Consider the following 15427-nt stretch of genomic DNA (forward strand, 5'->3'; position numbering starts at 1 on the left):
AAAAATTGTTAACAAGATATTGTTAAATAAGATACAATGCTTTAAGAAAAAATATCCTTTTTTTTTACTCAATAATAGATTGAGGCGTTGCTTCAGTAATGATCACGATTCATGCAATTGATTGTGATTGATCACGATAAAGATTGATGCAGTGATATCACGTAACGCACATAATTTTGCAGTTTTTTTCTCATACCACGGTGTTGTTGCTCTTTCCAAGTATGCGAATATTTGTAACGTCTGGCTCGCACATGAAGGATCGGCACATGAAATTTTGGAGGCGTACTTTATCTATGTTAAAACGAGGTTTGTGTATCAGTGACATATCTGTCATGCTGCGTAAATCTGAAGTGCAATATTTAGTTTTCTGTTTTCATAATGTCTTAAGCGTGGCGTTGTTTGCCCATGTCCTGTTTAACTGTAACTGTCCACATGTCTGGATACATATAAAAAGGAGCTTTTTTTTTTTTTTTTTTTTCAAATAAATTAAGCTGCAAGTGACGCCCTATGCTCTTGCCTTCCTTTTATTTTTGTCTATACATGGCTTCACCCTTGTCGGGAAACTGATTTTTATTGCAACTTTATGGCAGCATTCTGAAAAGAAAAAAATAACGTATATCCACAGACATACACGTGCCTGTAGAAAATCGCAGGCATGTGTATGCTGCCTCCCTCCCCTCTGCCACAGGCATACAAATGTCTTAGGGGGGGGGGGGCAGTAGGTTGAGACAGGGGGTGTGAGGCCAGCTTCATACATTGACATATCTAGGGAAGGACAGGCTGTGACTCGACTCAGGGGGAGAAGGGGGGTTGTCATTATGATTGCCCCAATAGAATGACATAATTGTAAAGTTGGCGCTGCGACAAACCTTTCCCCTATTGGGCACAAGGACTTGCCGTGGCGCCACCGTGCGGACGCATCCCTGCGACGTACGTGATTGGATTGCTCGGCCAGCCCTCTGGCGTGCAGCCGCTTTCGCGTCTCTTTTTTTTATTTCTATTCTTCACTTAACAAATGTCATCCAGCTAGAGAGACTGCAGCTGAAGAATACGAGTAGAGCCCTGCTCCAAGATTTGGGCTACTGCATCGAAGATGACATGCACGTCCCTCGGCGTATTCCGTGCGAGATCAGAAATAACCTACGTATAAGCAATATACCAAGGAACATGCATCCCGAATGCGACAAAGAAAGAAGACAAGCCAGGATAAAACTGCTCAAGCAGATATTGCAATGCATCAACAGCAATGAAGAAAATGTGAGATACACGGACGCAGCGGCTTACCTTTCAAATGACCGTTTTGCCATAAGCGTGGTCGACGAAAATGGCAAAGAGTTGAGTAGCGTCCATACGTGCCAAGTACGCGAGTACAGCGGAAGAGCTGGGTATAGCCCTGGCCATCGCTGCGTGCAAAAATACGTGGGCTACCGTGATAACAGATTCGCAAGAGGCATGTAGAAGATACATGAACAGAAGGATTGGAAAGACAGCACTACATGTCTTGAAAAGCACCAAGGTGGACGAAATAACCATCTTTTGGACACCGGGACAAGAGTCTCTGGCGGGGAACCAGGTGGCGCATGCCACGACTCGAGATCATGCACGCCGAGCCATCTCCGGCATGCTGGGATCACGTACCGACGGTTGTCACGACGAGCAGGAGTTCATACTGAAGAAGTGTGCAGACATTTTGGCACACTATAGGAAGCAAAGGAAAAGGTACCAGCCAGCATGCCATAAGAGTCTGAGTAGGGAGCAAAAGGTGACATGGAGAAGACTACAAGCTGGAACTTACCCGCATGGAACATTGATGCTGCTATGTATCCAGGAACGTTCAGGCGAGACTGCAAGTTTTGCCTTCCAGACACGCGCAACACTCGGCGTTGCATGGTGCTGGAGTGTCGAAACAATCCGGACATACCACTGTCGTCACCGCCTAATGCAAATGCAAACGAAGAAACGAATAACGAGGAATAATTCGAAGACCAGTGGGAGGCTTTGCTGACGACACAAGAATCTGACAACCAGCTACAATTGCTGAATCCGGCTCGAGCGGCGGCAGCGAGCCATGGCTATCTGGACTTAGGAGGCCACCCACCTTAGGGTTGAAGTAGAAAGAGCCTGGTCCAAATGAAGTTCATTTCATTCATTCACTTAACGAAATTATAAAAATACTGCCGCAGCTTCTTCACTCACTGTACGAAGTGCTAAATAACTGCTCTGGAAAAGTTTTACGCTTCTCATAAAGCCTGACTGCTGGCGTTGTCTGCTATGACCACATATATGAAAACCACACACGTCGAGTGCACTGCTTTTGTAAAAGGTAACGACTCATTCCGTGTGGAATCGAAGCATCACGCCACTTCAGTCATTGTAGGTTTGCAGCAAGCATGTGCAAATTTGAATTTTTGTTTAGCACACATAGCCTTATGAAGAACAACGCAAGTGGATGCCCTGCTTTGTGGGAAGCTACATAGCTTTCTACAGCTGCATGCAGCCATGATTCCGGGCAAACACGAGAGTCACACGTCAGTGCGTGCCTCAATCATAGTTTTAATTAGGTAAAATTTGAAACAAGGGAAAGTTTCTCTGCGGCATAATCCTCACCTTTTTGGAAACATTTTTTGTATGGTTGTCATACGGTGCACATTCGGTCGCCATCGAGCCACACATGGGTGAAAATTATGAATGATTGGTCCAGTTTCACAGCTTCTACAAAGCTGTAAATCGTGATAAAAAAAAAAAGGCTATTTCGACCGAGCTCGATTAGCGTAGCAAATGCACTGCGAGCCAGCCGTAATGTTTCGCGCCTTTGAATGAGCGAGCTGCGAGGTACGTCTTGCATCATGATCAGCCTGACTACATCCACTGCAGGACAAAGGCCTCTCTCATGTTCCGCCAGTTAACCCGGTCCTGTGCTTGCTGCTGCCAATTTATACCCGTAAACTTCTTAATCTCATCTGCCCACCTAACCTTCTGTCTCCCCCTAACCCGCTTGCCTTCTCTTGGAATCCAGTTAGTTACCCTTAACGACCAGTGGTTATCCTGTCTACGTGCTACATGCCCGGCCCATGTCCATTTCTTCTTCTTGATTTCAGGTATGATATCCTTAACAACCGTTTGTTCCCTAATCCACTCGGCTCTCTTCTTGTCTCTTAAGGTTACACCTACCATTTTTCTTTCCGTTGCTCGCTGCATCGTCCTCAATTTAAGCTGAACCCTCTTTGTAAGTCTCCAGGTTTCTATTCGGTAGCTAAGGACTGGCAAGATACAGCTCTTATATACCTCCCTCTTGAGGGATAGTGGCAATCTACCTGTCTTGGTTTCAGAGTGCTTGCCAAATGTGCTCCACCCCATTCTTATTCTTCTAGTTACTTCAATCTCGTGGTTCGGCTCCGTGGTTATTACCTGCCCTAAGTAGACATAGTCTTTTACAACTTGAAGTGCACTATTACCTATCTTGAAGCGCTGCTCTTTTCCGAGGCTGTTGTACATTACCTTCGTTTTCTGCAGATTCATTTTAAGACCCACCTTTCTGCTCTCCTTGTCTAACTCCGTAATCATGAGTTGCAATTCGTCCCCTGAGTTACTCAGCAATGCAATGTCATCGGCGAAGCACAGGTTACTAAGGTACTCTCCATTAACTCTTATCCCTAACTGTTCCCATTCTAGGCTTCTGAAAACCTCCTGTAAGCACGCGGTAAATAGCATTGGGGAGATTGTGTCCCCCTGCCTTACACCCTTCTTGATTGGTATTCTGTTGCTTTCTTTATGAAGCACTATGGTAGCAGTTGATCCCCTGTAGATTTCTTCCAGGATGTTTATATATACTTCATCGACGCCCTGATTCTGCAGTGTCTGCATGACGGCTGATATTTCTACTGAATCAAACGCCTTCTCGTAATCTATAAAGGCTATGTATAGTGGTTGGTTATATTCTGAGCATTTCTCTATTACCTGATTGATAGTATGAATGTGGTCGATTGTTGAGTAGCCTGTTCGAAATCCTGCTTGTTCTTTTGGTTGGTTGAATTCTAATGTTTTCTTTACTCTGTTAGCAATTACCTTTGTAAAGAGCTTGTATACTACAGAGGGCAAGATAATCGGCCTGTAATTCTTCAAGTCCTTGTCATCTCCTTTCTTATGTATTAAGATGATGTTAGCGTTCTTCCAAGACTCTGGTACCGTTCCCGTCAGGAGACACCTCGTAAACAAGATGGCTAGTTTTTCCATTACAATCTGTCCTCCATCTTTCAGCAGATCTGATGTTAGCTGATCCTCACCAGCAGCTTTGCCTCTTTGCATGCTCTCCAAAGCTTTTCTGACTTCTTCTATCATTACTGGTGGGGTGTCATCTGGGTTACTGCTAGTTCTTATAGTATTAAGGTCGTGGGTTTCTACGCTACTGTACAGATCTCTGTAAATTTCCTCCGCTATTTTAACTATCCTATCCATATTGGTAGTTATTTTGCCTTCTTTGTCCCTTGGTGCATACATCCGATTTTTGCCTATCCCAAGTTTCCTCTTCACTGCTTTGAGGCTTCCTCCGTTTTTCAGAGCGTGTTCAATTCTCTCCCATGTTATACCTTCTTACATCGGATACCTTACGCCTATTAATCAGCTTCGAAAGCTCTGCCAGTTCTATTTTGTCTGTTGTACTTGAGACTTTCATGATTTGACGCTTCTTAATGAGATTCTTCGTTTCCTGGGAAAGCTTGCCAGTGTCCTGTCTAACTACCCTGCCTCCAACTTCCGCTGCACACTCCGTAATGATACTCATCAGATTATCATTCATTGTATGTATGCTAAGGTTGGTCTCCTTACTAAGAGCCGAGTACCTGTTCTGAAGCGAGACTCTGAATTTCTGTACTTTCCCTCTCAGTGCTAGCTCATTGATTGGCTTCTTGTGTATCAGTTTCTGTCGTTCCTTCCTCAAATCTAGACTTGAGGAAGGAACGTCTTGCATACTGTGATCTAAACGGCTATTTCATGTTTCAAATGCCAGTAACCTTTCTTTTACAGCTTCATTTGTAAGCTGTGTGACATTTCATAGTAGCTATTAGAAGAGGAATCAGTTTTCCAAGCTGACCGCATTTCCTCCTGTAGATTAAAACAACATTGAGAAGAGGTGACAGTGGCTGTGGGTCCATTCTACAGACGTATAAGCAGGAGCCACATGAGCTGAAGTCGCAGAGGGCAGGGGCGTAGGCATAAGCTTTTTCCGGAGGGGCACGACCTCGATTAAAAGGGGGGAGGGGGGGAAGGCTGTATTTGATGCACTATTTGCTATGAGAAAAAAATTTAAGGGGTTGAGGGGGGGGGGGGGGGCACGGGCTTAGTGTGCTGCCCCCTAGCTACACCACTGCAGGGCGCAAACCTGCGTGGTCGGGTACACACGTGGGGGCAGACACCCATGTAGGAGAGGGGTAGCACACTGTTGTAAAAGTTAGCTGGCGAGAGAAGTAGCTCTCGTAAACTGGAGCGGCACATGTATGGTGTAAGAAAGAACGCACATGTATGATGTCGAACGCACTGGCCAAACACGCAGAAGCAACTGGCCGAGAAATAGACCGGAACGGGGTCAAATTAAGAAAAATCAAGGGAAAAAACTCGAGTTCCGGGCTTTATCTTCACTATTTCACAATTCAGATGATGGCGCACGTTCTTAAATGTAATGACGGCAACTTCCCCCACATGTACACACGTGCATCATATTTGAAAATGTACGTAATCGGACTTATACGGCCGCCAGTTTTCCCTTGCCAGAGTGATGCGAGATCACACGCCCAATATCAGTAACAGTGCTCAAAATAAGCGGGAGTTGTGTGCGGTTCCCGGAAAAAATTAAAGAAGACGGGTAGACAGGATTGCAGGTTGAGCACACATGCATATTTCCGTTTATTTCAATGGTGCGCTTCGTTCTGCGGCGCTTGTCAACTTGGCACTTGATGATTGCGAGTTTGGAGTTAAAAAATGGGGGTCTGTACAGAGCTAAAATAGTTGCAATTTCACCGCAAGGGCGAAGCAAATGAATGCGACAGTAACAAATTGTAATGGTATATGAAGTGAAGCTGGCAGCTAACTCTTTTGGATCCGATTTCATTTAACGTCGGTGTAGAATAATACAGACACTTCAGGGCTATGTTCAAACGGCCTCTTCGCAATGAGAGTGCAGCACGTCGAAGAGTAAGCAAGCCGTCCGCTGATGGGTGCTGAGCTATACTTGTGGTGGACAACTTTTCTTGGCAATCAAAGCAAGGCTACAGAGCCAAAGTGGCTGTGTGCTACCATGGAAGAATAGTCTCGCAATTGAGTTCGTGTTTTACCTGTCAAAATCATATTTTTAAAGGAGACTCGTTTTATCTCCTACGAAATGCTGTTGATAAACTGACACACCACATGCCGAGAAGATATTTACTTTTTTGTAGTGTCATTTTGCGATTTGCTCGTGTGCAAACGTAAGACGTTTTACATGCATCTCACAGTCAAAACGGCGTTGTCGTCCTAAGTGGGTGATCGTCGCCATCCAGCTTTTCCAGCGACTCTTTGAAGGTGCTTGTGACAAATTTGGCTCGCCAATGGCTGTCTAAGCGGATGAAGTAAATTGTATGCAATGTTATTATTCGAACTTGACCATCATTTGAAGCTCTAGCCAAACAGGACTATTTCATGTTAGAGTGCATGTGCAGTAGCCCCCCCCCCAGCTTTCGCTTCATTGCCAACAAAAGTTGTCCGCGAGTATAGCATGCGCACCAGCGATCGTGCTGGCGCCCTTAGAAGCAAAGTGCACAGTTGCTGCTCAAGCGACCCCCCTCCTCTCCTCTTCTGCTCGCTAGAGACGTGCGGGGAGTTTCCTCTCTGGTTTGTCAGCACGCTTCTCAAGAGGGGTGATATTGCATTCGCTTCAAAGCGATGGAGATGGGCCTGTTCATTTGATCTCTGCTGCAGTCGTGTTCGCCACACCCGCTCACGCTTTTGCCCATGGGTATAACATGTAATGCGCACGGGTCTGTTATCATTTTGGACTTGTACGGGACATAACGGCAACAGCAAAGCAAAAGCCCGTTGAAAATGTCCATGTAATTGCTATTGCATAATTTAGCATAGTGTTTGAAACAGATGTTGTATTGGATGAACGGGGCTATATCTGCTCAGACTGCTCAAAGTTTGTTCGAGAAGGCCTTTCTGGCTGCTCCAAGCCTGCTCTAAAATGTCTTTTTGGCTGCTCCCGGGACTGCTGCCAAGGCCTTGTACCTCGTTTCACTCGTGAGAGCCCGGCAATGCCAACTATCCTCAAGAAACTCCAGTGGCAGTTGGCACAGACAGCTCCAAGGTGTCAACCTGCAAGCCTGTGCATCTTTGTGACCGACCATATCGGGAAACAGCGATTCCTTGTCAACACTGGTTTGGACATCTTCATGACCTTTGTCCACCTACACCTTTCGAGCTCAACACGACGAACCGGTCCACAATCAAGACGTACAGCTTGCTCCGCCTGTGCATTGAGCTCAAAAACCTACGCTGGGACCTTCAGTGGAATTTTGTCATCTCCAATGTCACTGAGAGCCAATCATCGGATTGAATTTCCCGGCACATTATAACCTCCTCCATAGAGTGTAGAGAGGCTGTAAAAGGCCTTGTAAAGCAAGCCTTGTTCCATCACTTTTTGAGACACATTGCTCACTTTCTTTAAAATGTACAAAATCACGCGATTGAATGTCTGAAAACCATGGTAAAACCTAGATGACATTGAAGAGCTTCTAAGCAAGGTTAATCATGAAGTGCTCTGTGTCCAAGGAACATATAGGCAGAAAAAATTTCTTGGGCAGTTGAGAACTTTCTACCTAAAAATCGCAAGGATGCTATTGCATCTTCTGGTAGTGCAGCCATAGTAGTTGAAAACTGTGGGATGTGTCAATGTCTGAAAATTAACAGGCACTGGCTGTCCGAGCCGTATTGTTGGATGAACCCATTACTTCCGCTCATTCTATTTCACATAAATTCTACTCCTGCTACATACCACCACATCATCATCTCTGCAAATGCAATTCAGACTCATCAGTAGCGGAACTCCCAGAACCATTTTCGATTCTTGGAGATTACATCGCTTGCAGCAGCCTTTGGGGCAGGCGCAAGGAGGCCTTGTTTAACAACTTCCTTTTTCCTTCCTGAACACAAAAGAGCCCACATGTTTCAACCTTCCAAACATATCACACTCCTTGAGAAACATTAACATTTTATCCCCTTGCTTTTAGCCTATCTTAATTGGTAAACTGTATGAAAGTGACCATTTATTTATAATTATAGTGTGCTGAATCAAAACTAGCTTTTTCTGAAGGCTCGTCAGTCGAAGCCTGACTAAGCCTATTGGGAACTGTTCTGAACTGTTGCTGCCAGAGTATAGGCGGTGAGGTCAAGTCTAATGATAGAAGGTTCTGGAGTATTTTACACCTCGTCTGATTGATGCCACTTTTAAATGTATACCCAAAGTGAGCAGCCTAGGTTCAAAATGCATTTCCTGGTGGAACAGTGAATGCATAAAAGTGCTCAACAAGCAAAAAAAAAAAAAAGCTTGGAGGTTTGTCACAGATCTAGGGAGCGTGTGCTACATTGAGAGGACGTTCAGAGGCATAGCGAACTTAATTCAATTACAAAGAAAAAACTGGCAGAAAACTCCGCACTTGGTAAAAATGACAGGGAAAGTCCCACATAGAATGCTATTCTCCAATGGCCTTGTGCATGTTACCAGTAAAAAGTAACAGTGTTACTGTTAAAGTTACTGAGGCCAAAAAAGTAACTGTTACAATTAGAGCTAAAAGTAACTTGGTACACTTACAGTGAAAAAGTAATGTCGTTACTTTTTCGTTGTATGTCGTAAAACCCTTGACGAAGAAAAATCTAAATGTGGGCCAATATGATCAATCGTTCTGTACGGCTCACTTTGTCGCATCAGTTTTTTTGTTGTTGTTGTTCATGCACACTTGGTGACAAGGAAGTTTACTTGCAAAATTCGTTACTCTTTAGAATGAGCTGATTTCTCAGAGACCTTTTCTCTTTTGGTGGAAAAAATGTCGCGTCCTTTGCTGAACAGCCCTTCAGCCAGTGCACTGGACGGAACCCTTGTATTTCGCTGAATGAAAATCTTCCCAATCTTAGGCTACTTTCCCAGCTCGCCGATGTCAGTTCCGGGATCGCTGAGCCATTGTTGCACCTGGGAGCATGAAAGGAGGATTGAGGCAACTGAAAAAACGCGTCGTCTTCGTCGGTTCTTTCACTGGCAGCTGCAGTAGTAACATCACTGCTTTCCACGCTTAAGTCATCTAGGAAAGTTTGAACTTTGGATGGACCGCCGCGGCCATGGCCAGATTGGCGTCCTCCAAAACTCCGGAAAACTTGTATTGAAAAAGGTTACAGGAACGATGTATGGCCCTGCTGAAAACATTTTACTTCAAGGTACAAGTTATATGTGAAAATGAACAATCCGTGGTACGAATGCATATGCACCCTTGCGAGAGCACGCGATGAGATAGAACAGCAAGGAGATAGGCACAAGGAAATTTCTCTCACCTTTTATTGACTGCGTCCTGAAGACTGCTAGCAAGAGGTGTGCAGTATTTCAGCGGCGGGAGGGATCGCTGATACTGCAGCAGAGAGTGAAGTGTTGGCTGCAGGATGCCCTTGTACATATATTGCTCCCCTTATAAGATATCCTGTGCCTTTGCCACAGTGTACATCGCCTGGAAAAATAAAAGGTATAGTCAATGCACTGCATCATGCTAAACAAATAATCGAAACATACCTTGCACTATACATCAATGAACAGAGGTTCCTCATGCTGCAATCGTGGCAACGAAAACACATTGAATGTTGCGTCCATCCTCCTTTTTGGCACTTCATTTATCGTACTTCATGGCGTTGAACAACGAATTTTAACGTGTTGCATTCGGCACAGGGAGCTGCCTTCCCAAGGCAGCCTTTATTGCTTTGGCTGCCTGCACAGACTGGCCTTGTTTCCTCCAAAGAGTCTTCAGTTTTGAGAAAACGGTTCTCGCCATTTCGCTGTAGGTCTTGTTGTTACGGGAATTTTCGGCATTCATCGAAGTGACGAGGTTTAGGGTGTGCGTGACACACCTCTTGTGCCGTGGATATCTTGAGAGGAATCCTTGTTCGAGCCACTGCCTAGCACCTCTGTGATGTTTGCCACAAAATCTTTGTCCCGTTCAGCTTCTCCAAAGACCCTGTATCCCAAAAAATGAAAATTTCTAACAAGTTAGGGCGGAAATGAGCTAGTGGAGGTTCAACCATTTTATACAGCATCTATATAATTTGATTGGCTAATCGATTAAGCAGTATGAAATAAAAGTGCCAACAGCTGGGCAAAAAAAATACGGGACAGGACAGAGCACTCTCTTAACAATAAACTGCTAGAAAAATCCAGAAAAGAGTGAAGGTTAAGATTCATTAGCAAATAAAGATAAACGCGATGACTATGCCCAAGTAGACATATAACTGCACCCAAAAGTTTGCGGAGCGTAAGCTCTACTGCAAATGCAAATGTCTGCTCTGTTAGTATGCGGTGCTTTTCGAATAGCTGGTAGCTGTGTAGCTCGCAAGGACTACTACAGGCCAGAACATTTATTGTGACATTATGTTCTCAGACAAAGCGGGAATATAGCTCTCTTAGAAATTTTCTACTCCGCAAGTTTTTGGGGCGGTGTACATCTGTGGTACGCTTCTAACAGAAATAAGTATTGCATGGCACCGACGATCAGTAGCCTAAATATGTGATCTAACACAATAATGCGGTTTAGAAAATTGCAATTATCTTTTTAAAACAAAGTTGTGTCTCTTAAAAAATACAAGGGACAACACAGCGCCTAAAGTTTGTGTTGTGTGCGTGTTGCATTTGCCTTCTGTGTTGTGTGCGTACTTCTGTTTTAATTCCTGACTCAACAAGATAACCACGTAACTATTTAGATTTCCGGACGATAAGCAGAAGCTGAAGTCAAATTACAGCTTAATTTGGTTTTTTGGGGGAAGGATTAAAATAATCAAAATGGTCTGCTTTGAAGTACACAATGAAATTAAGATGGAAGCAGCCTTTTAGCGAACCTCTAAGCTTTCACAAAGTTTGAACTATTGTTTGTTATGACGACGCATATCTTATACAGTATCTTGCACTCGAATACTACGTGGAGTGCTGTCGCGATTACGTCGTACGTGTGACGACCTGAGAGCTTTTGGCACACAAGTGCTGCGGATCTTCTTTCCAGGAACTGTTCATCTATAAAGTGAACCGTCACACCCAGGAAGCTTCTATGGAAATTGAAGAAGAAAAAGAGAATAGTGAGTCTTACAACTAGCCATATTTGTCTGGTTTTTAGAACTAAGGAAGGAACCTCCACAAGTTCGTACTGTCGCATCAATTACATGGATGCAAATATCCCAGCTGTATTGCGTTGCAGGCGTTGTTCGGCATGGTTAGAAACCATTGCCTAATAATTTAGGATCCACCTTGACTAGATAGGAAGGTCAGCAATGCTCTCCATAATAAGCATTTAATCTAGATCCGTTTCTTTAGCCTTGATTTACTCGGATTCCTATATCTTCTTTTTCCTATATCTTTTTTTTTAGTTTTACCACGAAACGCAAGATTTCCCTGCAACACAAGACACATATTATGCTTACTCGCATGCTTAAAACTTGAAACATCTCATTTGTTTGTTAATTATACTTACACAATTTGCTTATGTGGCCTAGGTAATATATCGTAAACGACTGTTTTCCTGAGCTCTACATTTCGCAAATTCCACGAAGCGACACAGTTCCGCAGATATTTCGCAGGTACATTTCGCCGCAACCTGTGACATGTAATGTATCCATATCTATGTGGGACAAAATCTCTTTTAACTTATTATAGGTTGTTGTATGAGATCGAGGGAACGTCGCAAATCAGGACCTTGCAAAAAGCAAACGTGCAGCGGGCTGTTTACAGCCTACACTAAGAGCCTCACCTGTCTGAGGCTGTCCAGCAGTCAGCTGTGCAGCAGACCGTCGATGCCTTCTGCAAGGCGGCGGTGAGGGACGCTTTTTGCTCTCTGTAGAGGATGTCGATCTGATTGACCAATGGCTTCCTGTTCATCACCGTTTCCGATGGCTGCATTGCGTTAATCAAGGACCAGAACTGCTCATTTTCAACAGCTGAAAAGCACTGCATGCTGGAGGCTACGAAGTTCACAATTAACCTGTCTAAGCGACTTGTGATAGAGCCTTGGGTCGATTAGTTGTTGCAAGACAGGACTCCAGTGTCTGCGTCGAGCTACCACCTGCGTGCCTTTTGTCTGCCACAGTGGGACCACCCTCGGCTTTCCTCTTCTTGAAGTCGAACTCCTTCAGTGCAGTCGGATGTTTCCTCTGCACATAATGAAAGTTTAAGTTCAGTGCAGTAATTTCAACTTGATCGGCACAATTTATTACGTACAATGAAACAGACGTGCAAAACCGGAATCCCGGCAATTATAATGATCAAACTTACCTCTTGATGTTTCTGCAGGTTTGATTAAGACGTTTTGCTAGTAGAGTACTCTTTTCTGCAAATGCTGCACAACAACGTAATATTTGCCCCCATCATTTTCAACACGGAAAAGTATTCACGGTAGGAAGGCCAAGGCAATGGCTGCTCAGAGTGGACAGGCATGGCTTGTGATAAAGGAGTAATGCTGTGCCTGCCTCCTCTGCAGTGCATCTAGCGCTTTTTATAAGCACGTACCGCCGTTTCGTGGCATGAGTAGTCCGCCATCGCAGATGTGGCGCTTTCATAAACGTTTGATATTCTAACAGCCGTGCTAATTCATGGTTGTCAAGGTTTACTCCGACTGAACTTTTATTAACCAAATTTTCTGTGGTCCAGCTGTGTTCAACAAGCTTGGTCTACAAACGCGTTGAATGGGTGACTTTACCAATATTTCCTTTCGTACCCTTCCTCATCATTTGCTGCCCATTTCGCCAAAGTCACTTCACAGTTCCCGCATCGTCTGCAGGTGTGCAGTTATGCAGGTGTGTATGTGTGTGAACTGACCATCTGCAGGTGTGTAGTTGTTGAGTTTCGCGAACGCATGCCTTGACGTATAACAACGGTGCTTAGGAAACTCTTCGTATGCTTAAGTCTCCGAACAGGGTCTGATACACCTTGAACATAGGGAACACACACAATGGACATCGTGCGCAGGGGAACACGTGGTTGATGCGCTGGAATGACGGCAGTATCCTAGGATGCTTATTAGAACAATACCCAGAAGAAGTGCATGGAGAATCGCATGCTATGAGGAACAAGAAAGACTATGTCTATTGAGTCTATTCCCCAGATTTTTCAAGGTGTATCAGATCCTTTTCAGAAAGCTTCGCGTCCGCTGTGCACACAAACCGTTTCTAAGCTTCGTTATATCTTAGAATACGTGTTCGCAAAGTGACCTCACACCTGCGAATGACAAGTGCGGGATCATCTACAAGTACAATTCGGGGACTGCGAAGAGACATAATTACATCGGGTAAATGGGCGCGGGAAAGGATCCGGAAAGGAAAAGTTGTTAAAGTCACCCATTCAACGAGCTCTTAGACGCAGCTTGCTGAAGAATGCTGCACAAGGCCATAGTGCTAACTTGAACAATGTGCCTGTGTGTAGGGGGGCGGAGGCTTCTAGAAACGAGGTTCATTCGCTACAACGCACCAGCTTGCAACAACAACCTGTGACCCCCTACCGGACGTTTGCAAGGACATGTGGGACTAACGGACTGATGGAACTCCGCTTATTTTAATTTTTTTGCCAGCATATGCTGAGGGTGCCACCTGCATAGGAGGTGAATTGTCAATCACTTTGTTAATAATTCTTGTGGTAACTAGAAGTAAGGCTTTCACAATCAGTTACAAACCCATTTTAAATAATAGGTTTAGGGTTTCAGCAGTTTCATGCCGCTGTTCTATAGCCACCAGTCAAATGCCTCAGACGAAGGAATGCTCCACCTGCATACCAAGAAAAGGGATAGAAGCTGAAGTGAGAAAAAGGATATATATATATTCCTGCTCTCACCCCCCAAACCCCCCTTCCAAAAAAGAAAAGCCAGGTGGGGGGAAGGGGGGGGCACGTAGACTTGGCGAGTTGTTCAGTGGCAACATGATCGATTTACGACATATAGTTTCAGATACGCTTCGATTCAAACCAGCCAGACAGGTCTTTGTCAGATATGTTTACCTTTAGACACGTAGTATACAAGTAAGCTCCGAACTCGGTCTTCTGCAGGGAAGATATTCCTTTTAGGAACCTGTTCTCTTAAACTGCAATGGGAGCCGTGGAAAGTCGAAAGGTGGAGAGGATATTCTGAGAAAAAAAGTTCGAAAATATGCAAAGCGTGTAATGTCGGGTTTTAACGAGTGTGGCTGTTTGATAATTTTTTACAAAAGCAGAAGTGTAACTGTATTTTTCATTGCAGTTACTCAGTAAAAAAGCGACAGTGTAACACATGGATAATTTTTTACAGAAACAGAAGTAAGTGTAACTGTATTTACAGTTGCTCAGTATAAAAATAAGTTACAGTTCAAGTTACTCAAAATAAAAGTAACTGGTTACATTTACAAGTTACCGAAAAATATAACTAGTTACCGGTAAGGTGTTACTAGTAACTAATAAAAGCCCAAGACTGCTCTCCAAATATGAAATGACAATATTTCAGCTCTCCCTACTTCTAGCTGCACTCTCAGTATAGAGGCTGGCCACTATGACCTTGCCTAAGGGTCACAGCCTGAATCTATTGTTCTTACTTGAACCTATTGATCGCTGCAAGTCCAAACTCTCCAAACATTGGTGCTGCGAGTCCACGGCTGTTGTTTTTTATAGTTCTGTTGCAGCTGTCTTCTTGATGAGTTATGGCCAGTCAAGCTGCTGTGAGTGTTTTCTTGGTCCTCGTCATTAACATGGCAGGGTGTCCTTGTCAGGTCTACGAGGGCGGTCTGATAAGTAGTTTGCCACAGTCGAGAGCGCGACCCTATCCCATGAAACATATACTAGCTTTGAGTACGCTCTCTTAGAAAGACACATGGAAAGGTCCAGTCGAATTGGGCTCCCGGTTTCATTTTGGTCCCTTAAGAAGCAGGTAATTTTCGTGTGTCTCTTAAGATTAGGAAAAGAGCAATATCGGTTGGTGATTTGAATTTTATCTTTGGAAGGGAAATCGCACAGCAATATCAAAGACCGACTAGATGCCGTCTACGTACGGTTAGTCTTCTCCTTCGATGGCAAGCGTAAAAAATTGGTTTGAGTTTTAAGCGTGGTTGCACGTTGGTTTTTGATTAGGTTCGCCCATGGGCCTCGGAAATGACTACCAATGAATAATGTGGCAAAAATCTATGACCTCGTACTAGAAGGCTGCCGTAT

The 15427-nt window shown here is 44.2% G+C and overlaps 1 protein-coding gene and 2 pseudogenes across 2 annotated transcripts in view; 1 reads left to right on the forward strand and 2 right to left on the reverse strand.

Moving 5' to 3' along the window:
• Positions 1 to 15427, forward strand: part of arr (low-density lipoprotein receptor-related protein 6) — a 345664-nt gene that overhangs the window by 5810 nt on the left and 324427 nt on the right. The gene's annotated exons all lie outside the window — the stretch shown is intronic.
• On the reverse strand, positions 8806 to 10914 carry LOC142796211 (uncharacterized; annotated as a pseudogene).
• Positions 10937 to 12697, reverse strand: LOC142796212 (uncharacterized; annotated as a pseudogene).

Source organism: Rhipicephalus microplus, chromosome 2 (genome assembly GCF_043290135.1).
Source record: "Rhipicephalus microplus isolate Deutch F79 chromosome 2, USDA_Rmic, whole genome shotgun sequence".
Classification (NCBI taxonomy): domain Eukaryota; kingdom Metazoa; phylum Arthropoda; class Arachnida; order Ixodida; family Ixodidae; genus Rhipicephalus; species Rhipicephalus microplus.